Source organism: Bufo bufo, chromosome 6 (genome assembly GCF_905171765.1).
Source record: "Bufo bufo chromosome 6, aBufBuf1.1, whole genome shotgun sequence".
Taxonomy (NCBI): Eukaryota; Metazoa; Chordata; class Amphibia; order Anura; family Bufonidae; genus Bufo; species Bufo bufo.
In genome coordinates, this window is record NC_053394.1 from 135,776,855 (window position 1) to 135,782,854 (window position 6,000).

The following is a 6,000-nucleotide window of genomic DNA, read 5'->3' on the forward strand; positions in this document are numbered from 1 at the left end:
CGTTCAGCGGCAAATGAATGTATTTCTGGCACACAGTGTCGGTGCCAAGATACATCTAAAGACACAAATAAAATTTCTGTGTGATCCCAGGAATATAAAATGAGCAGCAGTCCCAAAATTCGGAGTAAGTCCCTTCTCCAGTAAAATCAAAAATCAAAAGAGTACATACATATGGGTCTGTACATACAAACAGGCAGTCTTCACGGAGATTTCGCAGCTTCACAAATGCATCCCCGGTATATGGTCTCGATATCAACCAGCAAACCGACTTCCTTTAAGAGGAACAGATCATAGTGCAATACCCGAATCTTCTTTAAAAGGTATCATTTATTGTACTTACAATAAAACAACTTGAATATAGGGTGTAAACATGCCCAAGATACATCTGACCACAGACACGTGGTCTAGCAAACACAGGCAGCGAAGGATAACTTTTACTGCCCACTGGGTGAACCTTCTGATGGCCGTCGAGCATGCAACCTGTGGCACCCGTGTGGATTTGGTGTTACCGCCACGGATTGCATGCAGGCCTGCCTCTTCTCCTCCTACTCCATCCTCTGTCTCCTCCTCGGCTAACTCCTGCTTTTCCACTGCTACTGCCTCTTCCGCTGCGCCTCCCAAGCTCCCCAGAACCTATTAGACATGCCAGGTGAGACATTGCCATGCTGTGCTGCGGCTGTTGTGCCTGGAATCCAAGAACCACACAGGTCCTGCACTCCTTTAAACTTTGCGGTCACAGGCCGATCAGTGGCTAACCCCCGCTCAATTTGACAGTTGGTAAAGTTGTATGCGACAACGGTGCCAATCTGCTGAGCGCGCTGAAACAGGGCAAAACTACACACGTGCCGTGCATGGCACACGTCCTGAACATAGTCTTGCAGCGATTCGTTGCCAAATACCCCGGGGTCCAGGACGTCTTGCGGCAGGCCAAGAAAATTTCTGACCATTTTAGAAGATCTTACACGGCCATGACTCGTCTTGCTGAGGTTCAGCGGTGACACCACCTGCCCGTCAGACGTCTAATTTGTGACTGCCTGACGCGATCGAACTCCACCTTGTATATGCTTGATAGGCTGCTCCAGCAGAAACATGCAGTTAACGACGCATGCAGACTTCTGCGGCCATTTGATGAGATCACCAAACTGGTCAGTCACACCCAGGGCGCCATCAGTGACATCGTACCTTACACCTTCTTTCTGGAGCGTGCATTGCGTCGTGTCATTGATCAAGCCATCGAGGAGCAGGATCAGGAAGATGAGGAAGTCGCAATGCTGGATGAATTTCCAGTGGGGGCTACTCCATCTGAGACAAGTCAACAGGAGTCTGAAGAGGAGTCAGAGGAGGATGGTGGCTGGGGGAGGAGGTGTCACAGCCAGACAGCTGAGAAGCGCTCACAGGAGCTTCTCAGATCCTCCTCCTTGAATTTCTTTGTTTTGGTTTAGTTTCTCATCTCGTTAGTCTATCTCAGCTGTCATGCAGTTGGACTGATTGCTACCCTTTAAGTTCCTCCCCATAATGCAGTAGTGTGCGGCTGATACAACTTCCTGGAGTGTGTGTGCATGCTGTTCCCAGTCGTCAGTCGTCTGCAAGATAAGTGCTGTTTATGTATTTATGATTTTGTCTTTTCTGGATCCAGGTGACCCTGACTCCCTCCGTGTCAGTGTAGGGAGCCGGTGGTCGTGTCCCTTCACTATTGTAGGGTCTTCAGGTAATAGATAGCCGAGGAACGTGGATATTACCGGCCATCCACCTTTGGGGTGTTCGCATAGGCTGAGCAGTGAGGGAGAGCGGCAGGTCTATTGCAGGGGTCTCCCTTTGTTCCTTAGTTGTGGATCCAGAGTGACATTGTTTATATGGTATTGTCTTGTTTTCTGTACACCATCCGCGACAGGAGGAGGAGCAAGAAGAGCATGCTTTAAACTTTTCTGGGATCTCTGGTGTTGTCCGTGGCTGGGGGAGACCGAGGACGACATTATCCTGGATGATGAGCAGGAGCTAGGGCACTCCACCGTTTCCAGTTTAGTGCAAATGGTGGCCTTCGTGCTCCAGTGTTTAAAGAGAGACACCCGTATAAAAAGCATATAGGGCAAGGACCAGTACTGGGTGGCAACGTACTTAGACCCCCGGTACAAAAACAAAATGGCGGACATGTTACCATGTTTTTTCAAGAGGGGGGATTTCGTTAGCCATGTTTTTAATCCAATTTTATATTTTTTGTTTTTTTAAACATATGTATTTGACCTGTATTTGTACTGTCCTGCAGTAAAATTGATATCCATTGACCATGTAATATACCTCCGGCCATATAATCACTTGATCTTTTCTGTCCAGTGGCCTACAGTAAAAATTTTATCCATTGACCGCATAATGTACCTCAAGCCACATAATCAGAATTTCTTTTATGTCAGGTGAATGCCTAATTTTTAAGGCCCGTACTCACGTGGCCTAAAATAAAAAATTTCTAGGCTCCAACAGGGCACATTTCATAGAATTTCCCTTTAAGACGCATAAAAATGTCCCCTGATTAAGATACATAGTTTTTGTTGGAATTTTTGTCATTGATCCCCCTCTAATATGTCACTGTCCATGTTGTGGGACTATTTGTACACTTCTACTAAGTATTTGGTGGCTGCAAATATGAGCTGAAGGTTTTTCAGGTTTGCCTGCCATTAAAGTGAATGGGGCCCGTCGCAAACTTGTGGTTCGCGAACATTTGATAGTTTTCACGTAATCGTGAACCGTCCCGGCCGATGTTTGTTTATCACTAGTAAAGGCGGCATCAGTTCCTGCAATTGCATGTGACAGTCCTACCCAGAAGAGACATCTACTACAACACAGTGCTAATGGTAACCTTCCCCAGTGTGGCTCTTCACTTTGGCTATCAGGGGAAGTTTCTGACACCAACGTGCTCTACTTAGGCATGTGGTAAGTAGTTGTCATACTGAGATCTGAGTACAGGCCCCATGCTTGAGGCTGCACTACTGGGGCAAGATTCACATGTGACACATCTGTGTACTGGCTGTGTTCATATTTCTCACATGTGTAGATCCCTATGATCAGGGCCGGCTCCAGGTTCATGTGGGCCCTTGAGCGATAAATCTCAGTTGTCAAATGTCACCACGGCATCTGAAAGTGTTAAAAAACGGAAGCGAGGGCTTCCTGCTCAATAGCGCCTTCCCCCAGTGGAGATCAGGGAAAGCACCCGGTTCTAAAAATGAGCCGCAGCCTGTACTAGGCTTCTAGGCTAATTGTTAGTATATCCAAGTTCAGGCCACTAGGTGGCAGCACTAAACTGTGATAAAGTGATTTCTATAGAGAATATGGAGCAATTTCCATTATTCTGTATAAGTTGCAATCTGATGAAAAGTAATTTGAAATAAAGTAAAAAAAAAAAAGTTTTGAAAATATAAAAAAATAACTTAAAATGCAAAATCACCCCACTTTCTCCAAAATAAAAATGAACAAAAAAAGAATAACATTATGGGCATCGTCGAATGCGAAAACACCCATACTATTAAACTATTTTAAAAAGTTAGCCCATATGGTGAAGGATGTAACAGAAAAAAAAAAAAAATGGAATAAAAAGTGGTATTGTCAAAAAAGATAAACAATCAGGTCCATAAATATTGGGAAATCGACACAATTCTAACATTTTTGGCTATATACACCACCACAATGGATTTGAAATGAAACTAACAAGATGTGCTTTAACTGCAGACTGTCAGCTTTAATTTGAGGGTATTTACATCCAAATCAGGTGAACGGTGTAGGAATTACAACAGTTTGCATATGTGCCTCCCACTTGTTATGGGACCAAAAGTAATGGGACAGAATAATAATCATAAATCAAACTTTCACTTTTTAATACTTTGTTGCAAATCCTTTGCAGTCAATTACAGCCTGAAGTCTGGAACGCATAGACATGACCAGACGCTGGGTTTCATCCCTGGTGATGCTCTGCCAGGCCTCTACTGCAACTGTCTTCAGTTCCTGCTTGTTCTCGGGGCATTTTCCCTTCAGTTTTGTCTTCAGCAAGTGAAATGCATGCTCAATCGGATTCAAGTCAGCTGATTGACTTGGCCATTGCATAACATTCCACTTCTTTCCCTTAAAAAACTCTTTGGTTGCTTTTGCAGTATTCTTTGGGTCATTGTCCATCTGCACTATGAAGCGCTGTCCAATGAGTTCTGAAGCATTTGGCTGAATATGAGCAGATAATATTGCCCAAAACACTTCAGAATTCATCCTGCTGCTTTTGTCAGCAGTCACATCATCAATAAATAGAAGAGAACCAGTTCCATTGGCAGCTATACATGCCCACGCCATGACACTACCACCACCATGCTTCACTGATAAGTTGGTATGCTTAGGATCATGAGCAGTTCCTTTCCTTCTCCATACTCTTCTCTTCCCATCACTCTGGTACAAGTTGATCTTGGTCTCATCTGTCCATAGGATGTTGTTCCAGAACTGTGAAGGCTTTTTTAGATGTCGTTTGGCAAACTCTAATCTGGCCTTCCTCTTTTTGTAAATTAACGTTTTATTAGGGTTTTTCCAGAATAATCAAATCAATCATGAACAGTGTCAACAACAAGAATAATACCAGTGGTGCAGTACAGAAAATAAGCATAAGAGATCATTTTCAAATACATAAACTGAACAAAAAGGCAAATGTATAATCATATAACTATAGGCATCCAAACGAACACAAAGAAAAAAGACAATAGACATAGGAGACAAACAAACGAGACAGCGGGAGAGGGGGAGGAAAGGAGGGGGGGCTACAGCATAGCGAGGAGGGCCTAAACCCTGGTGTCTCGAAACAAGGATGTGAAGCGAAAGTCATCCCAGGGGCCCCAGGTCTTCACGAATCGGGACGCATCTGAGGGCCTTACACTGATAAGGTCTTCCAACCTCTGGTAGAGAGCAATTTCCTCAAACCACTCCTCAGGGGATGGGGGAGCGGTGGATTTCCAGTGTCTGGGGAATACCGCTTTCGCCGCCTGTATCATGTATTTCAATAGAGATTTCTTATAAGCTGGGGCATTCAGAATGCTATCAAACAGCAAAAAGGTCTCTGGGGAGTTCTGCATGGGGACCCCGGTGACCTCAGTGATCGTTTTGTGGACAAAGTTCCAGAAAGGGCGCAGCACACTACACTGCCACCAGACATAGGAAAAATTCGTACCTGGGATTTTACTTTCCTTGAGTCCGGAGGCAGCACAGCATGGGTTAATAGTGTGACATCTTCTTTCTAGGACCGCCCACCTAGTAAAACAAGTAATCAATTCATTAATTAAATTAATAGCCTCCCCTATAAGGGTCACCTCCCAGAATGCCTCGGCGTGTTAAAGAAATAGACTCAGACAAACATATGCACAAAAAACAATTTATTAGGGAGGGCATACTTGTGCTGCCTCCGGACTCAAGGAAAGTAAAATCCCAGGTACGAATTTTTCCTTTCCCCTATCGTCCTCCGGCAGCACAGCATGGGATTTTTATAGATCTCATAGGGAGGGACTTTCATCCACGGCTGCTGACAAAACCCCAGTACCAAAGGCTGAGCTCCTAGCATTGATGTCCAGACGATAGTGCTTAGCAAACGTCAGATACGAGGACCATGATGCGGCATTGCAAATATCTTCAATGGGAACTTGCGCCATTTCTGCCCAGGAGGTTGCTGCAGCTCTGGTGGAATGGACCCTGATTGGAAAGGGTGGAGGAAGGGCTTCAAGAGAATAGGCTTCCATAATTGTGGATTTTATCCACCTCGCAAGAGAGTCCTTAGAAGGCAGTTGTCCCTTTCTTGGACCAGCGAAGAGAACAAAAAGATTTTCGGTTTTCCTGAAGTCTTTAGTTCTTTGGAGGTAGATCTGTAATGTTCTCTTAACGTCTAGAGTATTCAGAAGTATCTGTTGTTCGTTAACAGGATCAGGAAAGAATACCGGGAGAAATGATTCCCTATTCTTGTTAGCTGAAGAAGGCACTTTCGGCAGGAAA